The sequence below is a fragment of the Chrysochloris asiatica genome, unplaced genomic scaffold (genome assembly GCF_000296735.1).
Source record: "Chrysochloris asiatica unplaced genomic scaffold, ChrAsi1.0 scaffold00011, whole genome shotgun sequence".
Classification (NCBI taxonomy): domain Eukaryota; kingdom Metazoa; phylum Chordata; class Mammalia; order Afrosoricida; family Chrysochloridae; genus Chrysochloris; species Chrysochloris asiatica.
The window spans coordinates 21,582,082-21,608,328 of NW_006408529.1; the positions used below are offsets into that span (position 1 = coordinate 21,582,082).

Consider the following 26,247-nt stretch of genomic DNA (forward strand, 5'->3'; position numbering starts at 1 on the left):
GTCCTCACATTTGTCCCTATTTTTTCATTGATGGCCTTCATAATTCTGGGATTCACATTTAGGTCCTTAATCCATGCTGAGTTGGTTTTTGTATAAGGTGTGAGGTGAAGGTCTTGTTTCAATCTTTTGCATATCGTTTTCCAGTTCACCTCTCAATATTTTTTATCTTTTAATTTTTTCAGCACATTTGGTCAAACAACCGAGATCTGTATGTTTCTAGAAATTTTGTAAAGATAAAAACATATGGAAAAGGAGTAAGAGGAATATAAATACATGTATTTAGTGAAAAAAAATTGACCACAGTTAAAACATATTGTTGTTGTTATTGTTATTAAGTGCCACTGAGTCTGTTATGACTCATAGTGACCTTGAATTGGGTTTCCAAGGCTGTAAATAGTTGCTTGAATAGAAAGACATATGTAGAAGAATTGATGCATTTGAGTTACAGTGCTGGAGAAGAATATTCAAAGTGTCATGGACTGCCAGAAGAACAAACAAATCTGTGTTGGAAGAAGTACAGTCAGAAGGCTCCTAAGAAGCCAGGATGGCAGAAGTTTGTTGCTCACACTTTAGAGATGTTATCAGGAGGGACCAGTGCCTGGAGAAGGACATCATGTTTGGGAAAGTAGAGAGTCAGTGAAAAAAACAAGACTCTCAACAAGATGGATTGGCATAGTGGCAGCAGCAATGGGGTCTAGAGTAATAGCAATTGTATGGATGGTGCAGAACTGGCCAGTGTTTCATTCTGTTGTGTATAGTGTTGATATGAATCAGATTTGACTTGATGACAGCATATTCCACAGTAATAGGATTTTATGATTGCCCTCATTCCTTGCTAGCATAGTCCTCTAATGTAGAATACTATTTAGACAGTATTGAGACTTGCCCCAAGCTAAGTACCATAAAATATATTCTCTTAGCATAATACTAGATTCTATAAGAGATGTAAAAAACTACGATACAGTCTTTGCTTTATTTACAAGAAATTATCATTAGAAACATCTGTACTTGATTAAAATTTATTCAAAATCTAAATCTGAAAGTTACTAGTAGGCTTATGTACTTACCATCTAAAGTTTGACCAATTTTCCTAAAATGTGCAAAATTAGTATTTATCACGTGAGACCTTCCTGGCCTACTACTCTTGTGTTAAATTGAAAGTGATATTACAATTGGAAAAGAGATGCATTTTTATAAAAATTCATATACAAATAACTTTTACTTAAATAAATGTAAATGAATGTCATAAAAAGGAACTTAAATCACACAAAACAGTTTAGCATGTAAAACAATTCACTTTTATACTAAAAATAGGGCAAATACACACCAACATGGTTTTATCACCAACAGTCCAGTGTGGTAAATGCAATACTGGAGGCTTTGATTCATATTGGTCTGGATTTGAGACGTGTGAAGTGGTAGGTTTCTTAAACATGCTACATGTCTTAGTTATCTAGTGCTGCTATAAAAGAAATACCACAAGTTATTGCTTTAACAATAAAATAAAATAAAAATAAACAAAGTTTAAGAGGCTAGAAGCCTGAATTTTGGCCACTTGTACTAAACAGAAGGCTTTCTCTCTCTGCTCTCTCTGGAAGAAAGTCCTTGTCTCTTGAGTTTCTGCTCATGGGCAATCTTCATGTGGTTTGGCAACACTCTTCCCAATCTCTTCTCTCTTGCTTGTTTAATCTCATATATATCTCAAAATTACTACTGTGTTATGATGCTGGAAGCTTTGCAACCAGTGTTACAAATACCAAGAGAGTCATCCATGATAGACAGCTTTCAGCAAAACTTCCAGACTAAGACAAACCAAGAAGAAAGAAGATGTGGTCCACTTCTAAGAGATTGTTGTTTTTGTTGTTAAGTGCCGTCAAGTCAGTTCTGACCCACAGCGACCCTGTTCAGGGTTTCCAAGGCTGTAAATCTTTACGGGAGCAGAAAGCCTCATCTTTCTCCTGCGGACCGGCTGGTAGTCTCAAACTGCTGACCTTGCGGTTCGCAGCCTGATTCGTAACAACTATGCTACCAGAGTCACTAAAAATATCACAAATAGAAGTGGAATTTTGTCTGATATAGTGCTGGGAGATGAATCCCCACAAGCTAGAAGGCACTCAAAACACTACTTGGGAAGTCCTGCAATTCTAAGTAGTAGTTATTGTTTTGTTAAGTGCTGTCCTGTTGAGTCTGACTCATAGTGACCCTGTATAGGGTTTCCAAGGAGCAGCTGGTGGATTTGAACTGCTGACCTTGTAATTTGCAGTCCAGTGCTAATCCTATAGCACCATGTCAATGATATTGATGAAGTAAATAATGAGACGTGGCTATAAATAAGAAGAAACAGCTACAAATATCCATTAATAATTAGATGTGGAGTGGATGAAATACGAATCTAAGAAAATTGGAAGTCATTATAAATGAGATGGAATGCATTTTAGGCGTTAGTGAGCTGAACTGGACAGGTGTTAAGAACATTTCAAAGAGGAATCATTGGACACTAATGATCAAAGATCATAAATGTGAGAGGACTTCAAGAAAATCACACAAAAAGAAAGCAAAAGGTCATTAAAATGTCAGGAAAGAAAGAAAAACAAAAGTGGATGTCAAAAGAGAGTCTGAAATTTGCTCTTGAACATAGAGTAACTAAAGTGAATGGAAGAGATGATGAATTAAAAGAGCTCCAAAAGCTTAGAAGAAGACTTTTCAACAACCTAAAGTATACAGATGACACAATCTTGCTTGCTGGAAGTGAAGAGAACTTAAAAGTATTTATTGATGAAGATTAAAACTATATCATTTAGTATGTATTACAACTAAGTGTAAAGAAAAAAATGTTCACAATATGGCCAGTAACCAAAATTATAATAAACATAGAAAACTTGATTTGTCAAGGATTTTATTTTGCTTGGGTCCAGGATCAATGCGTATGTTTGCAGCTGCTGCTGTTATGTGCCATCAAATCAGTTCTGACTCATAGCAATGCTGTATAGAGTTTCCAAGGAGCTGCTGGTGATTTTGAACCACCACTCTTGTGGTTGAAACAGACCTTTTGGTCCAGTGCTTTATCCCACAGCACTACACCAGAATTCCTTGCTTATGGTAGCAGCAGTCAATAAATCAAACAGTGCATTGTACTGGGTAAATCTCCTACAAAAGACTGGAAAGTGTTAAAGAACAAAGATGGCACTCTGAGGGCAAAGGTGCACCTGATCCAAATGATAGTATTTCCAATCACCTCATATGCTTCTAGAGTCCTGGTGTGGCGCTGTGGGTTAATGTGCCAGACTGCAAAGCCATTTAAACTGCAAGGTTGGTGGTTCAAGCTCACCAGCTGCTCCTTGGAAGCCCTATACAGGGTCGTTATGGGTTGGAACTGACTCGATGGCACTTCACAACATATGCATCTGATAGCTGGACAATGGATAAGCAAGACTGGAGTAGAATTGATGCATTTGAATTAGAGCTTTGATGATGAATATTGAAAGTACCTTGAACTGTCAAAATGACAAGAGAATCTGCCTTGGAACAAATAAAGCCAGAATGCTCATTGGAAATAAGGATGGTTAGAATTCATTTCATGTACTTTGGACATTTTATTAGGAGAGTTCAGGCCCTAGAAGAAGGCATAATTTAGCTACTTAAGTTGCTTATTTTTTCATCGAGTTGTGGTGCAGGTCTTCTTTAGTACATTATAATTCCATATATGATAATATACATATCATACTTGCACATAAAGTGATTATGTTTATCTTCTTGTTGTTGTTATGTGCCGTCGAGTTGGTTCCGACCCATAGTGACCCTGTATAGGGTTTCCAAGGGTGTAAATCTTTACAGGAGTAGAAACCTCATCTTTCTCCCACGGAGCGGCTGGTAGTTTTGAACCGCTGACCTTAAGTTTCGCAGCCCGATTTGTAACAACTACGCTACCAGAGCATTAGGAAAGTTCAGGCCCTAGAAGAAGGCATATTTAGCTACTTAAGTTGCTTATTTTTTCACAGAGTTGTGGTGCAGGTCTTCTTTAGTACATTATAATTCCATATATGATAATATGCATATCATACTTGCACATAAAGTTATTATGTTTATCTTCTTAGGTAGAAGTAAAGTAGAGGATTAGATAAAAAGAGGAAGACTCTTAATTAAGTGATTTAAAACCTTGCCTGAAACAAAGGACTCAAACATAAAGATTCTGATTCAACATAAAGTTGGCACAGGACTGGGCAGTGTTTCCTTCAGTTGTGCATGGGATTGCTATGAGTCAGAGCTGTTGCCATGGTATCTAAAAACAACTACATATCTCAAAAGAGACTGATTTGAAATACATCCCACACTAACCCTTTTTCATTGACATTACAGAGACAACCCATTTACAAATGGAATTATAACCACAGGCAAAAAGACTAGAATTCAATAGTGAATAATTGTTATCAGGACTGATTGTGATTGTTGCAAATGTAAAGGTAGATGTTTTGTAAAGAAAAGAGGGGAGTGGTTGATCTTGTGTTCCAGGAGCCCAGGAAGAGTGTGGAACCCTATCCAGATAACCTGTGATGACAGAGATGCAGGCAGAGACTCTGATGTGGCTAGTTGGAGTGGCTGGGGACTCTAGACTCATGGTGGGAGAGGGGCTGTGTTTTGGCCTGGGGGGGTCAGGCTTGCAGGGTTCAGACAACCCTTTGGTTGTTTGAATGATTGTATATTCCTGAGTGCTTCTGTGTACATTTAAAAAAACAAAACAAAACAGAGGGACTAGAAGGAAATACTGTTGAATGATAATGCACAAAGGGGGTTGTAATCGTTGAAATGAAACGAAATATGGTATGATGAGTGTAAAGCTGATGTTCTCCCATGTAAACTATCACTCAATTAACAATAAAAACAAACAAACAAACAAAAAGACTAGAACTTTGCTGTTGCTGTTAGGTGTCTTTGAGTTAGTTCCAACTCCTACCAACCCCGTGCAAAACATTGCTGCAGTCATTGTGTCAATCCATTTATGAGGATCTTTCTCTCTTTTTTTGCTTAACTTCCACTTTACCAAGCATAATGTCCTTCTGAGAGACTGTTCCTTCCTCATATGTCCAAAGTACAAGTGATGAAGTCTCCTCATCCTTGCTTCTAAGGAGTATTCTTGTTCTATTTCTTCCAACACAGATATTTTTGTTCTTCTGGCAGTCCATAGTACTTCCAATATTCTTCTCCACCACCATAATTCAAATGCATTGATTCTTCTACAGTGTCCATAGTCAATATACACTTTTCATATGCATATAAGCATTTTTTGATGCTTCTTGTCTCACTCAATATTTTGACAATTTGCTGTTGTTGTTAAGTACCGTCAAGTCAGTCCAGACACATAGCAATCCTGTATAGGGTTTCCTAGGCTTTAAATCTTTTTGGGAGCAGAAAATCTCATTTCTCTCCCACAGCGTGCCTGGAAGGTGCAAACCTTGGATCCTGTGGACCAGTCCGTATGGAGTCACCATGCTCCCATTTTGTCTAGAAATCCCTTCAATATTGTAACTACAGGCTTGGATTTGTTTTTCATTTCTTTCAGCTTGAGAAATGTTGAATGTGTTCTTCCCTTTTGGTTGAATAATAATGGTATTATCTGATTGATGTACAAATTTGAATAACAACGATATTAACTGGTCTTCCTTATAGTGTATGGATATTGTCTTATGGTGTATGGATATTGTCTTATGATAACAAATACGATGCTATTCCTCTTGAATTTGTCTTTCTCAGTATACTGCACTATATGTTTATCTGATTCAAAACATTCAGTACTAGTCCAGTTCAACTCACTAATGCCTAAAGTATCAATCTTTATTAATGCCATTTCAGCTTTGAGAACTTCCAATTTTTCTAGCTTCATACTTTATGCTGTCCAGGTTCTGATTATCAATAGATGTTCACTGTTATTTGTTCTCATTTTGAAATGTTCCGCATCAGCTGTTCCCAGTTGTATTCTGAATGTCTTTTAACCTGACAGGCTCATTTTCTAGGGCTATATCATCAGACAATGTTCTGCTGCTATTCATAAGCTTTCTTTCTGTGGCTGGCATTTCAGAAGTGGCCTACCTCTCTTTCTCGTCTTAGTCTGAAAGTCCCGCTGAAAAATGTCCACTCTTGGTGACCCTGCTAGTATTTAAAATACCAGTAGCATAGTTTCCAGCATCACAGCAACACACAAGTTAACATATTACAACAAATTAACAGAGGAGTGGTGGAGTTAGAATTGAAAAAACACATTTTGTTGTTGTTGCTAAGTGCTGTGAGTTAGTTTCCAACTCATAGAAACACTGTTTGTGGTTTCTGAGGAGTGACTGGTGGGTTTGAATTGCCAATCTTGCAGTTAGCATGCCAGTGCTTATTTTACAGCACCATGCTGGAACTCGGTAACACTAAGCTTCTATTTCTTAATAAATTATGGCATCTAAAACCTTACTATGAGCATTGTGGTGAGAATTAAATAAAATAATGTATATGTTAAGACATATATGATTTACGTTTTTATACAAAGTTTTACATAAATTGCTGTACTTTTCATGTGTGTTTGCTTACTTTCGATAATTGGTTTAAAATACCTTGAGTACCATGGTAAAACTGTGATGTTTAGAGGTTTATGGCAAAAATCTATTATCTTTTAATTCCTCTTTCCCACTAACATTTGAAGTCCACTCGTACCAGTAATCACAATTATGGTAGTGTAAGGATCTAAACAGATCTATTAACTAGTATTGTAATCTGCTGATAGATTAAATCACCTATCATCTGTTTCTATCTTCTAACTATGTATCTTCATGTGTATGTATGTATGTATGCATGTATGTATGTATGTATGTATCTATGTATCTATCTATCTATCTATCTAATCTCTGTCTCATTTTAATTGACCCAGATTCTCTATATAATTTATATATAACAAGTATACTTTGACATTTTTGTAATTATTATTAAAATAGACATTTTACCCTGAAATATTTGTAAAGAAAGCCGTAATAAGACCTATATAAATAATTGTTGTTGTTGTTGGTGTTAAGTGCTGTCGAGTCAACCCTGTATAGTGTTTCTGAGGCTTTAAATCTTTGAGGGAGCAGAAAGTCTTGTCTTTCTCCTGCATATAAGTAATTATTGTTACTAAGTGCTATCTAGTAGATTCCAACCTGTATAGAATTTCCACAGAGCTGCTGGTTGGTTTGAACTGCTGACCTTGTGGTTCAGAGTCCAGTGCTTATCCTATTGAGCCACACCAGTTTATCCGACAGTGCCTCATCAGGACTCCATATACATAATGTGTTGTTGTTGTTGTTGTTAAGTGACAATGAGTCAGTGCCTACCATAGCAACCCTGTATAGGGTTTCCAAGGAGGAGCTGGTGAGCTTGAACTGCGGACCTAGTGGTTCAAATTGACTTTGCAGGCCAGTCCATTAGTCTACAGCCCCAAACCAGGACTCCATATAAATAATGTTGTTGTTGTTAAATGCTGTCAAGTAGGTTCAGACCCAGAGCAATCCTGTATAGGGTTTTCCAGGAGCAGCTGGTGAGCTTGAACCACTGACCTTGCAGTTCAAATGAGTTTGGAGCCTGCTGCATTAACCCACAGCATCACACCAGTCTCCATATAAATAATAAAGGGTCATTATGATAGCTAATTGGATAAATAAACACTTTAGTTTTTATCCACTGTGATTAGTTCATTCAAATAAATTATAAAAGAAACATATATAAATTCCTTCTGAAAACACAATTACATTCAAAATTCCAGTACTAAACTGATAAGATTTTCATTAATAGCAATAAAGCCTACAGCAGTAATTCAGTCCAAAAGATAATTGACTCATCCCAGAAAGACTTTTATTTGTAGAATTTAACTGTCTTTTCTCATAACCAGCCACTTGTACCTCATTTAATTACTCAGATAAAGAGGCATTCAATTTCCATGTATAAAAGATAGCGCTAAAGACTATTTAAAACAAACAAGCAACATCAGTATGTCATTTTACTGTGAGAATTTCGGAACAGTTTAACAAAGTGCCATTACAGATAAAAATAAAGATCAAATAGGTAAGTTTATTTTCCTAATGATAAAGAGTTTCAAAGAAAGAGATAAAACACCAGAAATTTATCTTCAGGAATGGAATAATAATGAGCTAAAGAAAACCTGAGCTCTAACAATGAAAGAAATACAGCATCCTAAGTGACTATATTCACATGGGAAGGGAAGGGCATGAAAGGATACATGAAAAGTCATGTCCCCAAAACAGTTAAAAATACTTATTCTTTCCATTCTGTGGATTTCAATCAATGGTACCTAAATAATATTATAATTTCAGCTCAAATTTTCCACCTCGGATTCATTCTATTAGATACCAGCATCCAGTATCCATCTGCATTCTTGTCCCATAAAGATGTCAAACATATTTAACATCTAATTCAGCATCTACTCTTAAATTCCACCTCCTCCTGTGGCTTCACAAAATTCAATGACATCAAATTTTGTTCATCCATTCAAATTGGAAACCTGAGACTTACCTTTATTTTAGCATTTTCCTTCTCCATTCACATCTAGACATTTATCTAGTGCACATCTATTTTACTTTCTTAGCTTCTTTAAACACTTCTTTTCTTCTATGTCACAATTACAGTTTTAATTTAGACCCTCAATATATCTAGCTTGGAGAATTTAAAAAAAATAAAAGTCCTCTGTTTTCTATGTTGCTGTTGTTGTTAAGTGCCATTGAGTCACTTGTGATACATACTGACAGTGTATAGGGTTTTCAAGGAGCAGCTGATGGGTTTGAACAGCCAACCTTGTGGTTAGGTTTCAAATGCTTGTCCTATAGTGCCACACCTATGATCTTTCCTTAGAATCTACTTGTCTTAGTTTCATAGTACTGCTATAACAAAAATACCTAAAGTGGATTTCTTCAAAGACCAGAAATTTATTTTTTCACAATTCAGGGGAGTAGAAGTTCAAATTTAGCATGGTTCTAGAGGGAGGAACTTTCTTGTCTACTTTAGCTTTTACTAGTTGAAAAACCTTGGGTTTCCTTTACTTGTAGATTCATCTGCCTTCATTGTCTTCAGATAACTTTGTCTCTACATCCCCATATGTTCTTGATTATCACTATGTTTATGCTGCTCTACCCTAGACTCCTGCTGTGATGCTGTAGAATCAGCTTTGGTCTGTGAACCACAAGGTTGGCAGTTCAAACCTACCAGCTAATTCTTGGAAATCCTATGCAGTGTTGCAATGAGTTGGAACCAACTGCACAGTACTTAACAACAAGCTAGACTGATAGGGTCTCATTAATATAACAGAGAATCCATATTTCCTGATAGGATAAGATCCACATGTATCAGGGTTAGGATTCAGGACATTTTTGTGGGACAGGTTCCAACCCATAGCATCATCCTAAAAAAAAACCTTATTTATGCATTCAAGTTTATCTTATATTCCTCTGATTAAATCATTTTAGTGGTTTCTTATTTTCTTTAAAATTCCAATCTTCTTTACATTATATGCAAGACACAAGAAACTTCCACATTCCATTTCTCAACCAAAAGTATAAGCTGGGTGAAGGGATTGGTTCTAACTTTAAATCAAATTGGGAGTTTTTACAATTTTATGGGACTCAACATTTTAGCAACTGATTGAAGAAGCTGACTAAACATCTGAGTTTAAGCTAGAGGAATGGGAAAAGCCCCACCAAATAAATCTCAAGCATAATGACATTTGTGAGATTCGTGCAAGACCAGGGAATTTTTTATTCTGTTTGCAAAAAGTTGTGCTATGAGTCAGAACTGACTCAATTGTACTGAACAACAAGAAGAATAAATAAATCTGAAGAATAGTAAGAAGTAAGGAGGGTTGTGTTATACTTTCATGTCAAGTATGATTACTTCAAAGTACAAATCCATTTGTCAATTCTCTGATCTGTGGTTACATAATGGTTATGAATTGGACTGCTAATCTCAAGGCGGGAAATCAGAAACTACCAGCTGTTCCGTGGAAGAAAGAGAGGCTTTCTGCTCCCGTAAAGATTTACAGCCTCGGAAACCTTGTGCAGGGTCACTAAGAGTCGGAACCAACTCCACGGCACATAACAACAACAACATATTCTAAGGTGGTAGAATAGGTAGAAGGAAAGGTGAACGACCTCTGAATGATTAGCCACTGTATACCAGTGGAACATTGTCAGACATAGAGCCAAAAGATGAGCCCTCAGATTGGTAAACAGTCAAACTATGACTAGGAAAAAGCTACCTTCTTAAAGTATACTTGACCTTAATGATATGGATGGAGCAAAGCTTTCTGTACATTCATTTGCTGATGTGGCACAACTCAAAATGGGAAGAAATCGCTGGCATATGAATCTAGTAAAATCAAAAGTTGTCAAAAATGAAACAGAATTCATAAAAATCAATATCCTATTCAAGTTGTTGTTGTGTTGTGAAATGCCGTCGAGGCAGTTCCGACCCATTGCGACCCTGCATAGGGTTTCCAAGGAGCAACTGGTGAGCTTGAACCACCAACCTTGCAGTTCAAACGGTTTTGCAGTCTGGCGCATTAACCCACAGCACCACACCAGGACTCCTAGTCATAGGTGAGCTGAAATGGACCAATTTGAACTGTCAGACAATCATATGGTTTATAAGAATGGAAAATTGAAGAGACATAACACGTCATTCATCATCAAAAAGAACATTTCAAGATCTACTTTGAAGCACGATGCTGTCTGTGATAGAATAATATCTGTTTACCTACAAGGAAGACTGAGTCTTGTTGAGGTGCTGGGGAATAAGCACTGAACTGTTAACCATAAGGTTGGCAGTTTAAATCCAGCAGCCACTTCTTGGAAATCCTATGCAGGGTTTCTATGAGTCAGAACTGACTTGATGGTACTTAACAACAATAAAAAGGAGAATCAGTTTATACCATTATCATTCAAATTTCTACATCAACCACTAAAGCCAGAGATGATGAAACTGAAGAATTCAACCAACATCTTCAGTATGGAGTTGATCAAATATGCAATCAAGACACATTGATTTATTACTGGTTGAAAGAAATGTGAAAATTGGAAACAAAGAGGAAGCAATTGTAGTTGGAAAATATAGACTTGGTGATACAATGGATGTTGAAGACTACATGGCAGAATTTTGCAAGTGTGGTGCTATGGATTAAGTGCACTAGACTGCAAAGTCAGTTTGAACCACAAGATCAGAGGTTCAAGCTTACCAGCTACCCCTCAGAAACCTTATACAGGGTTACTATGGGTTGGAACCGACTTTATTGCACATAACAGCAACAAAAAACAGCATATTTTATTCATTGTAAATAACTGTTTTCAATGATGTAAAAGGAGACTATGTATGTGGACCTTACCGGGTGGATTGTATAGGAATCAAATTGACTATACTTTAGAGAAGAGATATTGGAGAAGTTCCGTATCAGCCAAAACAAGACCAGGGGCCAACTGTGGAACAGACCATCAGTTGCTCATATGCAATTTCAGGGTGAAGATGAAAAAATTAAAATCAAGTCCATGTGAGTCAAAGTATGACATTGAATATATCCCACCTGAATTTAGCGACCATCTCAAGAACTTGTTTGATTCAATAACAACTTATGACCAAAAATCAAAAGAGCTGTGGGTTGACATCAGTAACATCATACATTAAGAAAGCAAAAGGTCATTAAAAAGAAAGAAAATAACAAAATAGATGTCAGAAAAGATTCTTAAACTTGCTCTTGAATGTACTGAAGCAAAATCAATGGGAAGAAATGAGAAATAAAAGAGTTGAACAAAAAATTTCAAAGAACACCTTGAGAAGACAAAATATTATTAAGATAATGAAATGGGCAAAGACCTGGAGTTTGAAACCCAAAATGAAAGAACACAATCAGCATTGTACAAGTTAAAAGAGCAAAAGTTAAAAATGAAGACTTGAGTTGCAATATTGAAGCATTTCATGGACAAAATGTTGTATGATGCTTTAAGCATCACAAGAAGATGGAATGAATACACAGAGTCACTGTATTCATTCCATGAATACAGAATAAAAAATAATTGGTTGTTGTTCAAACCATTTCAAAAGGTAGCATATGATCAAGAACTGATGATATTAAAGGAAGAAGTCCAAGCTTCACTGAAGGCTTAGGCAAAAAACAAGGCTCCAGGAACTAATGGAATACAAATTGAAATGTTACAAAAAAACTGGTATAGCACTGGTGGCACTCACTTCTCTATGCCAATACTTTTGGAAGACAGCTACCTTGCCAACTTATTGAAAGAGAACCATATTTGTGCCCATTCCAAAGAAAGGTGACACAAATGAATGTAAATCACTGAACAGTATTATTAATGTTTGTTGCTATGTGCTGTGAAGTCAATTCAGACTCATAGCGACCCTGTACAGGATTTCCAAGGAGCATCTGATGAATTTGAACCACTGACATTGCCATTCAAACTGATCTTTTGTTCCAGTATTTATCCTACAATGCCAAACAGGAACTCATGCAAGTAAAAATTGCTGACGATAATTAAAAAATGGTTGTAGCAGTACATCAAAAGAGATCTTCCAGAAATTCAAGCGAGATTTAGAAGCAGAGAATACCAGAACAAATTTACTTGTGCTTTTTTTTTTTTTTAATAAAGACATTGAAATGTTTGGATTATCCATAGCAAACTTTGGATAACATTGTGAAAGATGGATAATCCAGAACACTTAATTTTGTTCATGAGGCTCCTGTAACTAGACCAATAGGCAGTTGTTTGAACAGAACAAGAAGATACCGAATGTTTTAAAATCAGTAAAGTTGTGCAACAGGGTTGTGTCTTTTCACCATACTTATTCAATCTGTATGCTGAACAAATAATCTGAGACACTGTATTATATGAAGAAGAACGTGGTAACAGCATTGGAGGAAAAGTCTTGAACAATCTGTGTTATGTAGATGACATACCCTTGCTTCTTAGAAGTGAAGAAGATTTGAAATACAGATGACATCAAATATTACAGCCTTCAGTATGAATTGCACCTCAATATAAAGAAAACAAAAATCTTCCCAACTCAATTATTATAATAAATAGATAAAAGATTGTTTGAAGCTGTCAAAGACTTCCTTTTGTTTAGATCCACAATCAACTCATGTAAACAGAAACCATGAAATCAAACAATGTATTGCATTAGGCACATTTGCTAAAATAAGAGCCCTCTTTAAAGTGTTAAAGAGCAAAAATGTCAGTTTGAGAACTAAGTTGCACCTGAACCAAACTATGGTTATTTTCAGTTGCCTCATATGCATGTGAAAGTTGGACAACAAATAAGTAAGACTAAGAGAATCAATGTATTTGAATTATGGTGTTAGTAAAGAATACTGAAAGTACCATGCATTTTCAGAAGAACAAACAAATCTGCCTTGGAAAAAGTACAGCCAGAATGCACCGTAGAAGTGAGAATGGTGAGATTTTTGCCTCTGGTGGTTTGACTATGTTATCAGGTAGGACCAGTCTATGGAGAAGACATCATGCTGGAAAAGTGTATTGTTGTTAAGTGCAGTTGAGTAGATTCTAACTCATAGAAATCATGTATAAGGTTTCCGAGAAGCTGTTTGTGGGTTTGAAATGCCAATGTTGAGGTCTGCAGTTCAGTGATGATCCTACAGTGCCACAGCAGAGCCCAGGTAAAATATGTTGTTGTTGTTATATGCCCTCAAGTTGGTTCCGACTCATAGTGACCCTGTAAAGGGCTTCCAAGGAACAGCTGGTGGGTTTGAACTGTCGACCTTGCAGATCAAAATCCAGAGCTGATCCTACAGTGCCACATCAGAAGTCCTTAGGTAAAGTATGTTGTTATTAAGTCAAGGGCCTTCGTCTTTATTCTGACCCATACCAATCCTGTATAGGTTTTCCGAGGAGCAGTTGGTGAGCTTGACCCACCGACCTTGCAGTTCAAACCAACCTTGCAGTCCAAGGCATTAACCCATAGCACCACACCAGGACTCATAGGTAAAAAAAACCAGGGTCAATGAAAAAGAAGATCCCCTAGAGATGGATTTTTACAGTGGCAATAACATTACACTTAGACAGAACAATTGTGAGAACGGCTCTGGACAGGGCAGTGTTTTGTCTGTTTTTGAGAGTTGCTGTGAGTCACAACCAGCTGTATGGCACAAAACAATAACAACAGCAACGAAGTCATAGAAAAGGTCAAATGCTGAACTACTAACTAAAAATTGACATTTTATACCCATCAATTGGCTTCTAGACAGACTGGTCTGGCAATCTGCTTATAAAAGGTCACAGCCTTGAAAGTCTATGGAAGAGTTTTACTTTGCACACTTGCGACCTCTTTTAATGAGAATATACTTAATGGTAACAAAAAACAAGTATTTCTAATACTTTATATTTATATTTTTGTTTTATTTTCTTCTTAATTTGCAATGTTTTCTCTACTCCATTCAATCTCACGTGGATAATTACTCATACCCTTTCTTATAGAATTGGTAACATCAGTTAGGAATTCCTGATTTTTCAAGTTTTAGTTTATGTTTTTCAGGCTTATTAACATCATATCCTTAGACTATGCTTCTAATCAGACTTGTAATGTTGAATTTTGGTCAGTTGTTTTGGCTGACTATCCCATTAGCCTTTGACTACCTTAATCTCTGGGAAATGTGCTCCATTTATCTTCATATTTTCAGAGCTGAGACTTAGGCTTGAAAGGATAGATGATCAATAAATAAAATGAATGTAATGATGCTGCAGAGAAGGAGAGAACAAAAAGTGATTGTCAAGAACGATAATAGAGAATTAGTCTTGATTCGATCCAATGGGAAAAAGGAACTTCACCTTAGGAAGCTCATAGTGAAACAGAAATAGACTTCTTGATAAAGTTTCCTGAGGACTTAAGAACAGCCTTATTGTTTAAATATCACAAAAAATTCAGTTACTCAAATATTATTGAAATGCTTTGAGTTGTCTATTTAAGCAATAAATCTAAACTGTACTGAGTTTTAAAAAAGTATATATTGTTTATGCACTTTTGAATAACTTCATAACATACATCACTGTTCTATGACTAAGATACAAAGAAGTGAGTGATTCCCTCAATTGCCTAATAATAGAACAAATAAATCTGTGTTGGAAGACTTATAACCAGAATGTTCCTTAGAAGCCAGGATGGCCAGACTTCATCTCTCATACTTGGGACATATTGTCATAAGGGACTAGTCCCTGAAGAAGAACATCATGCTTTGTAAAGTGGAGGGACAGTGAAAAATAAAGATCCCTAATGAGATGGATTGGCACAGTTGCAGAAATAATGGTCTCTAAATAGAGTCCTGGTGTGGCACTGTGGGTTAATGCGCCAGACTGCAAAGCCATTTGAACTGCAAGATTGGTGGTTCAAGCTCACCAGATGCTCCTTGGAAACCCTACACAGGATTGCTATGGGTGGGGATCGACTCGATGGCACTTAACAACAACAATGTAGGAAGGATTGTAAGACTGACAAAGGACCTGGCAGAGTTTCTTTCTGTTGTACATAATGTCACTATGAATTGGTACCAACTTGATGGCACTTAACAACAATAACTTGAGTACACAACAACCATGCTATCTTTTTTCCCTGTATAAGAAATGTGAAATGTTATTATACCTACTAAGAACTAAATAAAATTAGGTACATATGTTCCCATTTCTTTTGAAGAGATTATCAAGAACAAACAAACAAAAAAAGGTGATTAATATAATTATAAATATCTATCAATCATTATTTTTGTTTTTTTTTCTTATCATATACTACCATTTATTTACTTACTTATTTCAAAGTTTGAAATACTACCTAAAGATTTAAGAATTCCTTTCAGTGAAAACACTCAGATTCATCACCCTAGTTATACTGATAAAAATAAGAATAAAACCAGAAGCCTTAGAGAATGGACTACAATACCATTGTGCATTATGTAGCCACTAGAAGTGAAATGGAATTTGACCAAAAAAAAAAAAAAAAAAAATGCTTTTTAGAATTAACCATGTTTAACTAGTGTTTCATGTTATAATGCAGACACTTAGTTTAAAATAAAATTAAATGGCTTAACTACCATCAAAATCCCACCAAAGTTAAATAACAAAATGCAAAAGCCAGATTCGTTAAAGCTAGTTTGGGCCTTTTAGAGTTAAGCTCAGAGCCATTGTCTATGCCATCTTGGTTTTACAATGGCATTTTCAGTGTGTACTGCTCACTTATTGTGTCTTCATCTTCTCTCTGATGGTTTATGACAACAAGAGTCAGCAGTCATGAAATCGCAGGAGGTCTCCTAACAAGTACCATTTACTGAAGGAAAACAGCTGCACATATTCTTTTGTATAACAACTAATGCAAAATAGGGCATTATCCTGAAATACTAAGATTCTGTCTTTTTAATTTTTAAGTTCTGGTGTGGCACTGTGGGTAAATGCACTGGACTGCAAAGACAGTTTGAACCACAAGGTCAGCAGTTCAAGCTCACCATCTGCTCCTTGGAAACCTTATGCAGGGTTGGGGCAGACTTGACGGCACTTAACAACAGTTTAGTGAGAATATCTTCATCTGAGTGGTAGCAAGAAGATAAAAATTTTTTAAGTGAAAAACACGTGTTTTTTGGGGTCTTTCTTCTTTGGAACCACTGAAAATATTACAACATAATGATAAACACATACATTTCTTCTATCTAGTAAAAATGCAGAATATACAATTTTAGTATTAATTAATTTACTGAAAAGAAATTGAAAAGTGAGTGCATGTGTACATGTTCTCATACATATATTTGCATATTTAATTTACTTGGTGGTGGTGGCAGTGGTGTGTCTTGGAGTCGGTTCCAACTCACAGTGATCCTACATAGGATTTCCAAGGCTATAAATCTTTATGGGAGCAGAAAGTCTCATCTTTCTCCTATGGAATGTTTGATAGTTTTGAACTGCTGACCTTGAGGCTGTTGTTGTTGTTAAGTACTGTCAAGTCAATTCCGGCCCATAGGGTTTACGATGAGCGACTGGTGAGCTTGAACTGCCAACCTCGCAGTTGAAATGCTTTGCAGTCTGGTGCATTAACCCACAGCCCCACACCACGATCTTGAGGTTAGCAGTCATAATTCAAACATGCTCACAGCTGAAGATTTCATTTTGTGAATGAAGATAAAATATTTTAAAGTATTATTTTATGTTGAAAAAAGAAGTAAGTTATAATAAGGAATATGATTGGCTTTAGATCTTTTGGTTACTTAATTTTTAGCTAATTTTAAAACTATATCAGACTAGAGAAAAAGTAAATTATTCTATAGGTTTCTACTTGCCACATGTAAGTTCAAAGATGTAATTTGATGCATTTAAACCAATATTACATTTATATAAAATAAAACTAATAATTTTCAGTAATGTGTAATTTCACTTTATTTTAGTAAATGTTAGAATAAAGATATATCGTGTTAAACCACAAGTGTTTTAAAGGTTTAAAAATGTATGGTCTGGGCTTTGCCACCTACTACATATTCTTCCAGATACTTTCCCTTTTTGGTTATTCCAAAGTTTAGGGATAGAGACAATTTATTCCAAATAAGTGCTGTCATCAGCATTTTGATAGTTTTCTCTAGCTGCAGCTCATAACACCAGGACCTCTGTTGGTCAAAAGCCCTGACTTGACCTTAAAATACTGATCTCCTAATAAGGACCAGAATAGGTATTTTAAGTTATATGAATTGAGAACTGATTAATTCTATTTTTGAAACAGACGTACTCATTTTATTGTACTTCACTTTATTTATTGTGCTTTTAAAAATTGAAGGTTTGTGGCAACCCTGCAGAGAGCAAGTGTTTCAGCAACATTTTTTCAAAAATCATGTGCTCATTTCATGTCTTTGTGCTACATGTTGGTAATTCTCAAACTAGCAATATTTCAAATGCTTACATATCACACATTTTATACAGTATAGTATAAACATAACATACATGCACTGGGAAACCAGAAGATTTGTATAACTCGCTTTCTTGCTATATTTGCTTTATTGCTGTGGTCTGAAACAGAACTCACAATATCTATGAGGTATGCCTGTTTATCTTATGCACATGAGTGTATAACATAGTCATTGAAATTATAGGAAATTAGAGGATTAAAATTAAAGGGCAAGATAATCAAATAAGGTGAAACATATAACATAATCATAAAGTGGCAGATCAATTTTCAAAAGTTGCTATAGAAGAGTGATTTCATTAATTTATGATGTTATGCATAAAAAGATATGTACACAATATAAATTTAGATATCTCTGCCACAAACGTTTGTAATACAAATAACCTTTTCAGCAAACGGGTGCACAGGGGATATTTTGAAACTCATAACACTTGTCAAGAGAAAATTAATTTCCACTTGAATCAAGCTAATGCGAATGTCAAAAATGCCCTTTGGAAATTTAATCACAAAATAAAAGATCATGCTAAAGGAGTAAATTTGCATACATAAAAACAATCTATCACATGGCCTAAATGCTATTTTAATACAACATGGCTTAGCAAATAACTTAGTTGTGTCACCTTGGGTAAATCATTTAGTTTCAGTGTCCTGAAGAAACTGCTGACTTGAGATGACATTGTGAAGTTTACATTCCAAGTACTTTGAAACTAAGGAGGGAAGCTCATAATATATGATATAACGATTTTAGAAATGCTTACATCATTGTTGTTAGATGCTGTTGAGTTGGTTCTGACTCATAGCAAGCCTATGTACAACAGAAGGGAACATTTCCTGGTCCTGTGCCATCCTCACAACTATTACTGTGCTTGAGCCCGTTATTGCTGGCACTGTGTCAGTCCATTCCATTGAGAGTCTTTCTGTTTTTTTACTAACTCTTTTGTCTACCCAAGCATGGTATCTTTCATCAAGGACTGGTCCCTCCTAACAGCATGTCCAAATTATGAGGGAAGTCTTTCCCTTCTAGCATGTCAGGATCATACTGTCTGTACTGTTTTACTTGTTCCTTTTGCATTCTAAAGTACTTTCAATATTCTTCAACAACATCATCATTCAAATGCATCGATTCTTTTATAATTTTCTGTATTCATTGTCCAACTTTCACGTGCATATGAAAACACTATGACTTGGATCAGCCTAACCTCATTCTCAAGCTGTTGTCTTGCACACATGTATATCATGTATGTGTGTTTAAATGAGCTATTTGTAGTATTAGTGCTATTTGTAATTTCAAATCTCCATATTACAAATTATATGTAAATGCTTTTTGTGAAAATTTAAATTCTTAGAGTTGATCATTTATAATTTCAAGAAACAGTCCTCAAATCAAAGGAAGGAAAACACCCAAACATCTTATTCAATCAAGAAGAGCAACTGAGAGATTTTGATTCTATATTTGAAAATGACTTGAAAAATATTGGAAAGCTAGGGAAGGATTTCACAGCAAAAAGATAAAATATATGACTAAAGTTTTGGAATGTTGATATAAAACACTATACACTCTTAATTTGGGAACCCAGCTGGTGAATTCCAATAAATATTTCTTTTGTAGATTTCCAGAAGTCTGTGGGTTTGGATGACTAACATATCCAGTAAGAGCGGCTTTGCTGATGTCCATATTTACCTTTTCACACAGACCATGCAAACAAAGATGAAAAAAAAAAAAAAAATGAAATAAAAGATTGTCAGCTTTTGTTAAACTGTGAAGTAGAATATAACCATATTATAAGAGCTTAAGAATATTTTTATTTTATTCCAGCTTGCCAAGCCATCTTTTGTAGAGCTTCATTATAGCAACATTCTCTGACAAGCAAAATAGGTAAGCTATTCATATCAGGTGAGGGGGATCAAAATGAATTCTGGATTTATCCCAGTTTCAGAATCACAGAGAGAAAATTTTAAATTGGATTCTAAATCTGGAACACTCAAGATTAAAGTACATTAATAAAATTTAAAATGACTCTGAGTTCTATGGAATGCCATTGACTCATCTTGACTCTAATTATTTAGCATGATAACTCAAACTCCAAACCACACTAGTTACCATCCAATCAATAGCGATTCATGGCACTCTATGAGTAGAACTGCTTTATAGGGGTTGTAAGGCTATGACCTTTCAGCAGCAGTTTGCCAGACCTGTCTTCTGAGCTACAGCTGGCGGGTTCCAACTGTAAATCTTTTGTTTGGTAATAGAGTGCTTAACTCTTTTTGTCACCCAAAGACTACTAGTATGAAAACCAGAATGGTATTATCAATAATGAAATTAATGCAAGCTGTGTCTATAAACAACTGAAATGAACATTTGATGATTTATTCTTTGGTCTTCCAAGTTCAGTGTCTGGCAATGAATGAAAAAAAGAGTGATCATATAGCTTACGTGTCATTTTCTCTGTAAAATGGTTTTGCATTTCCAAGTAAACTAATGTTCTTATTTTGTTCAATGACACTTCTACTACAGCTCTTATATTTTTGTTTTAATATTCTGATTATGTCCTTTTTCTTTGTTATTTTCTGGAGTGCCAAGACCATGTGTTTCACTCTCAACACAAGTATGATATGTAGCAAATAAAACCCAAACTACCTTGTTGCCATAGATTCTGATTCATGATGAACCTATGTGTAATAGTGTAGAACTGCTCCATGAGATTTTCATGATTAAAATTTTTTATTTATTTTACTTTTTATTGTGCATTGTGTGCAGGTTTACAGAACAGATCATTAGTTTTACATTCAACAAATCATATGCTTCACTTCAGTTCAAAGATTGCAATTTTCTCAACGTAATATCACTCATCCCACTTCCTCCCTATGTTTCTTGTTTCAATTATTCCTTTTTTCTGACCCCTTTTGAATTTGGTCCTTAGGTAAATGCTGCCGTTTTGATCTCAATCGGTTTACTATTTTATGGTGTGTGTACCTCATGAGTGCTTTTGTCCCTGCTATGCACCTATCTATTGCTTGGCTGAAATTTAAGCCACAAGGGTAAGTTCAGTTCTAGACCTGAAGAGTGACCAAGGGCCATGTCTTGGGCCTCTTCCAGTCTCCAGCTGGTCTTTCTTATTATTTTGAGTTTTGTTCCACATTTTTTTCCCATTAACTCTATCCAGGATCTTCAAATGTGACCCTTTTCTGAGCAGTTAGTTGTTAGTGGTAACCAAGAAAAAACATTTAGGTCTTTTGGTTTCAGGGTTGTAGATACTGATGTTCAAGTAGTCCATTAGCCCATTGGATTAATTCTTCCCAAGCATATTCAATTATAATTGTTTTTTTGTAGAACTAGTAGAGACTAACAGTCGTACCGTATATCATGAGATCGCTGGCGTCGTTTCTAATACCAATGCTGTATCTTTCAACTACCTATCCTTCATCCTTTGTTTACATTTTTGCTTTCCAATCACCAATAATTATCAGAGCATCTTGATTGCATATTTGATCAATTTCAGACTGCAGAAGTTTGCAGAATTTTTCAATTTCTTCATATTTGGCATTACTGGTTGGTGTGTATCTTAAAAAATGGCTGTGGTAATTGGGCTTCCTTGTATACTTATGAATATTATTCTATCACTAACAGAATTGTAGGAGTTCTGGTGTAGCTCTGTGGGTTAATGCACTGGACTGTAAAGCTGGTTTGAACCACAAGGTTGGCGTTTTAAGCTCATCATCAGCTCCTTGGAAACCCTATACAGGGTCGCTATGGGTCGTAATCAACTCAATGGCACTTAATAACAATAACACAATAAGATAGATTTTAAAATATTCTTTTGAAAATAAATATGTTATTCCTCTTCAATTTGTCATTACTGGCATAGATTATATATGCTTTTCCAATTCAGAATTGCAAATACTAGTCTGTTTCAGGGGTTCTGGTGTGATGCTGGAGTGCAAAGTCGGCTTGAGCTGCATGGTTGGCCATGCAGCTCACCATCCATTCCTTGGAAATTCTATACAGGGTCGCTATTGGTCAGGACCAACTGGCCAGCACTTAACAACAAGTCTCTTTCATCTTATCAATGTATGAGTCCTGGTGTGGCACCACAGGATAACGGACTGGACTGCAAAGTCGGTTTGAATCACAAAGGTCAGCAGTTCAAACTCACCAGCCACTCCTCAGAAACGCTATACAGGGTTTTTATGAGTTGTAACTTCAAGCTGGATTCAGAAGAGGCCGTGGAACAAGAGATATCATTGCTGATGTCCGATGGATCTTGGCTGAAAGCAGAGAATATCAGAAGGATGTTTACCTGTGCTTTATTGACTACGCAAAGGCTTTCGATTGTGTGGATCATGACAAGCTATGGACAACATTGAGAAGTATGAGTATTCCAGAACACTTAATTGTACTTCTAAGAAATCTGTACCTAGACCAAGAAGCAGTTGTTCGAACAGAACATGGGAACACTGAATGTTTTGGAATTGGGAAAGGTGTGAGACAGGGTTGTATTCTTTCACCATACTTGTTCAACCTGTATGCTGAGCAAATAATACGAGAAGCTGGGTTCTATGAAGAAAAACGTGGCATCAGGATTGGAGGAAGACTCATTAACAACCTGCCATATGCAGATGATACAACCTTGATCGCTGAAAGTGAAGAGGACTTGAAATATTTACTTATGAAGATTAAAGAGCACAGCCTTCGATATGGATTGCATCTCAATGTCAAGAAAACAAAAATCCTCACCACTGGACCAATAAACAACATTCTTATCAATGGAGAAAGGATTGAAGTTGTCAAGGACTTAATTCTTCTTGGATCAACTATCAACACTCGCGGAAGTAGCAGTCAAGAGATCAGACGACGTATTGCACTGGGCAAATCTGCTGCACAGGAACTTTTTAAAGTATTGAAGAGCAGAGATGTCAGCTTGAGGACTAGAGTGCGCCTGACCCAGGCCATTGTGTTTTCAATAGCCTCATATGGATGCGAAAGCTGGACAGTGAATAAAGAGGATCGTAGAAGAATTGATGCCTTTGAGTTGTGGTGTTGGAGGAGAATACTGAGGGTGCCATGGACTGCCAAAAGAACCAATAGATCTGTTTTGGAAGAAGTGCAGCCAGAGTGCTCCTTGGAGGCCAGGATGGCTAAGCTTCGTCTCTCCTACTTTGGACATGTAGTCCGGAGGAAACAATCGTTGGAGAAGGATGTCATGCTGGGTAGGGTGGAGGGTCAGAGAAAAAGAGGAAGACCTCCAACGAGATGGATCGGCCAGGTGGCATCATTGATGGACTCGGGGGTGGCAGCGGTGGTGAGGTTGGCCCAGGATCGAACATTGTTTCGTTCTGCTGTGCATGGAGTCGCTATGAGTCAGTTCCGACTCGAAGGCACCTGACAACAACAACAACAACTTACTCAATGACACTTAACAACAATAACAACATATACAAAAATAACAACATACCTTTATGTATTTAATTTCATTTGTGATAATTTTCAAGAACAAGGGATCTGTCTCTTCTGACAATCACTTTGATCTTTTCTTTCTTTCTTGCCATTTTAATGATGTTTTGCTTTCTTCATGTATTATGTTCTTGATGTCATCCCACAACTCATGTGATCTTCAGTCTTAATGTCTAGTGGGCAGCATCAGTTCTTGAGACAGTCTCTAAATTCAGGTGGGATATACTCACAGTCATATTTTTGTTCTCATGAACTTGTATTAACTTTCTTTCATTTCAGCCTGAACTAGCATATGAAGAATTGATGGCCTATTTCACCTTTAGAACTTGGACTTTTCTTTTTAGCTAATAATATTGAGCTTCTCTGTCACCTCTTGTACATATGTAGTCAGTTTATTTCCTGTGTATTCCATCTGATGAGGTTCATGTATGTTGTTGTTGTTAGGTACTCTTAATTGGTTTTACTTCATAATGATCCTATGCACAAGAGAATGAAACACTTGTTAAAAACACTAATGGAAACATTGCCTTAATAAGTTTATGGGCCTAGATCAAATATAAGTTGGAAATCAATTGAGTCACATTTTGATTTTTTTGATTTATGATAATGTAGGTTTTTAATGATACTGTAGCAATATTTTTTTACTTACCTTCCTCTATAATACCTCCAGTGCATGCCACTTATTATAAGCAAATAAAGACATATAAATTTGTATTAATATGTATTTATATAAATTCAATTGGTACAAATCTACATGCTGTTTTTATATGTTGGCTGCCATCCTGTCAGTTCTGATTCATAGTGACCCTGTAAATGCCAGATGAAACACTGCCATGGTTCTGCACCATCTTCACAATTGTTACATTTGAGCCCATTCCTGCTGCCACTGTGTCAATCCATTTCACTGGGGTCATTCTCTTTTTTGCAGACCCTCTACTTTATCAAGCATTATGCCCTTCTCCAAGGACTGACCCCTCCCAATAATATGCCCAAAGTATGAGAGACAAAATCTCAACATTCTGACTTCTAAGGAACATTCTGGCTGTACTTCTTTTGAGACAGTTTTGTTTGTTCTTCTGGCATTTCATGGTACTTCAATATTCTTCTCTAATACCATAATTCAAACACATCAAATCTACAGTCTTACTTTTTTTTTTTTTTGAATAAGTAAGTTGTCCAACTTTCATATGTACATGAGGTTATTGAAAATGCCATGGTTTGGCATTTTAGTCATCAAGCTGATATCTTTATGCTTGAGCACTTTAAAGAGGTCTTGTGCAGCAGATTTGCCTAATACAATATATTGTTTGATTTCCTGACAGATGCTTCAATGAGTGTTGATTGTGGATCGAAGCAAAGAAGTCTTTGACATCATCACCTTTTCTTCATTTATCATGATAGTTTTAATTGGTCCAGTTGTGAGGATATGTTTTCTTTATATTAAGGTGAAATCAATACTCAAGGCAGTGGTTTTTGATCTTCATCAGTAAGTATTTTAAGTCCTCTTCACAGCCAGCAAGCAATGTTGTATTATTATCTGAGTCTTCCTCTAATCTTGATTCCACGTTCTTCTTCATATAATGCAACTTCTTGGATTACTTGATCAGAATATACATTGAATAAATATGATAAAATAATATAACCCTGATATACACCTTTCCTGATATTAAACCATTCAGTATTCCCTTGTTCTGTTTGAATAACTAACTCTTGGTCTATGTCCAGGTTCCTCATGAGCACAATTTTTTGCTTCCCAACTTTTTCCATAGCTTGTCATGATCCACACAGTCAAAAGCCTTTGCATAGTCAAAAAAGCAGAAGTAAACATCTTTTGGGTAGTCTCTGATTTCAGCCAAGATCCATCTGATGTTAACATTATTACCCCTCAGTCCATGTCCTCTTCTGAATCTGGCTTGAATTTCTGGAGCTTCTCTGTCAATGTACTCTTGCATCCATTTAAAAATTATTTTCAGCAAAAATGTTCTTGTAAGTCTGATATTAATGCTGTTGTTCAATGATTTTCGCATTTTGTTGGGTCACCTTTCTTTGGAATGGGTATAAATATGGATCTTTTCCACTTGACAGCCAGGTGACTGCCTTCCAATTTACACAGAAGTAGAAAAATATCAGTTTATTCTGATTATTATCATTTCAGCATGTATTAATAAGAAACATATCGTTTTAAAACACTGGCATGGTAGTAGAGGGACTTCTGGCGCTTCCCTGACCAGGCAGCACAGGTGCGTGGGCTCCGGGGAAGGGTGGGTGGTATCGCACAGAGGAGGCCCCCACTGGGTAGACAGACAGCCTTTGGGCAAATGTAAGACTTTAGCCTCCAATATTGTGGACTTGCTTTTTTGAAGGGTTGAGCTGCTGGGGAGTTGTGGGCATTTTGGGCCTCCGCCTGTTTGCACTCGCCTGTGCTCGGATGCCACTCCAGGACTGCGTGTGGGGCTTGAGCGGACCCGTTCGGAGGGCAGGCACGCCCAGAGAGCCAGCGGGGCCACAGGAACTGGCACGGTCCTTCATGAGGGGCGGGGGGCCTCATTGCCACGGGAGGTATTGTTGGGCCAGGTGACCATGGCACAGGGAGACAGAGGGAGGCATTTTTTGATGTCGTTAGACAGGGACGCCATCTGCCTGCAGCCAGTAATCCTGCCCTCCACCCCCTCTGCCTAGGCTAGCCCTCTGCCCAATCTCCAAGGTTCAGGCCCGCCCATCAAGGCACAAGCCAGCACAAGCGGAGATGCTTTGAGGTGGTTTTTTACCACCAGCAATAAGGCAGTCCTGCTGTGGCTCTGCAGGTTAAGGGACCAGACTGCAGAGCCTTT

At 36.6% G+C, this 26,247-nt stretch overlaps 1 pseudogene; it reads right to left on the reverse strand.

Annotated features, from left to right (window-relative positions):
- LOC102815501 overlaps positions 1–25,964 on the reverse strand; it is a 61,956-nt pseudogene extending 35,992 nt beyond the window's left edge.
- Positions 25,965–26,247: the final 283 nt, after the last annotated feature.